The following is a 1,959-nucleotide window of genomic DNA, read 5'->3' on the forward strand; positions in this document are numbered from 1 at the left end:
CAAGAGATTTTTCCCTACATTTTCTTCTAAGAATTTCATGGTTTCATGTCTTATATTTAGATTGATTTTTTAAATTTTATTGTATTAATTTTTTAGTAAAATAGCAACCTTTTAGCAATTCTCACATTCAATGTCCACCTAGTTATCAATATAAAGAATCAGTATCATGTTTCACATGTTATAACTAACACATCTACCATTTCAACAGTAATATTAATTATTTAATTTTGCAAAATATCCCTCAATCACCATGTTCAACTCCATGCAAATACTATACTAATATGTGACTTCTTCCAGAACCATAGATTGGAATACAAAGAGAAGCAAGAAAATTGATGGTTGGCACTACTAGAAAACACTACTCATTATTTAAGACTGTTTAGTATTTGTGCTATCTAAAAGGAGAGATTTTTTTTTTAAGTGCCTCTGCCATTTCACTACCCATATGCCTAGGAGTGTCTGTCTGCCCTGTAGGCAGCAGCTCACCCTGAAAACCTTCACAGCACCATCTCAGCACCATGGGAACTGAACAGAACTGGTTTTGAGGTCAGATGTTTAGGGTTATGTTTTGGACTTTCTCAGCACTGAGCACCAGATCCCTAGTGATAGACGTGACCATGTGTCCCTTAATAAACTTCTTTTTCTAGCTTTGTGATACTTAGGGCCCTGTAAGGCCCAGGCTTAGGACAGAAGCCCACTTTGTGGGGTCTACAGGCAGAACTGCCAACAGTCCTCATGTAGTGATGGTGTCTTTGGCAGCAGTAATTCTGTCCATGAAACTTGCTCCAACCCATTAAAATCAAAATGTCAATTGAAAAAATAGAAAATTGATCTGACCATAACCCATCCCTATCTATCTGAAATGTTATGTTGAATTTGGATGTTTAATCACATGCAGAAGGTTTCTATTCCATTCAAGTATCACACCAAAAAAATTATTTAAATTCCTCCAGGATGGCTTAAGGGGCTATCATGACACAGCAGGAAAGGGATGGAAAAGATTGTTATTGTTTACATTATGTTTTCTTCTCAAGGCCTTAATGCATTAATTCCCATTTTCAGAGGTACATTGATATCATGAAAGTATATTTTGAGATAATAAGTAGAAAATGTAAATAAACACCGTCATATAGGTTTCCACAGTGATGTATTCTTGTTCATTGATCAATGATAATATGTCCTTGGGAAAAAAGGGAAGACTGAAAGGAAAGAAGGGAGGAGTAAATGAAAGGGAGGAAGGAGAAAGAGAATGAGCCTGAGATGGGGAGCTAGCTCAGAATATGGAGTCCAACTTGACTGAATCCCATCTGGTGAGATAAATGAGTTAATTTCCATTTCCTGACTTGTGCAAGCAGTATTACATGTGAAAGCTCTGTGTAAACTCAGAGGCACTGAACAAATCTGCTTCTTTATTATGTAGATCTCTGATTAAGCAAAGCTTTCAGTGAGCAGTACACACAGTCTCTGCTCCCTTCCCCCTTTTCTTTATTAGAGAAGTGTGGGAGCCAGTGAGCAACAGTGAGGACCTTAGACGCACTGACATGCAGATCCCGGCACCACATGTTCTCAAAGCTGCAGTCAGCTTCACTTGGTTTCCGACTGAGAGGAGCAAATCGAACTTTCTTCCCAGGATTTCACAGCCTCGCTCACCTTTTAATATGTATACAGCAGTCCCCCTCGCTTTTCACAGTTTCAGTTATGCTTGGCCCATTGGGCTCAGGGTCAGGAAGCAGATGATCCTCCTTCTGACATAAGGTCAAAAATGTCAATAGTGGCCTAACACCACATAATGATGCCCTTGACATTCACCTCACTTCATTTCATCATGTAGGCATTTTATCATCTCACATCATCCCAAGAAAAGTGAGTGTAGTGCAGAAAGATATTTCAAAAGAGAGAGACAACATTCATATAACTTTTGTTATAGTATACTGTGATAATCGTTCTGTTATTACTAGT

This window comes from Manis pentadactyla, chromosome 6 (assembly GCF_030020395.1).
Source record: "Manis pentadactyla isolate mManPen7 chromosome 6, mManPen7.hap1, whole genome shotgun sequence".
Classification (NCBI taxonomy): domain Eukaryota; kingdom Metazoa; phylum Chordata; class Mammalia; order Pholidota; family Manidae; genus Manis; species Manis pentadactyla.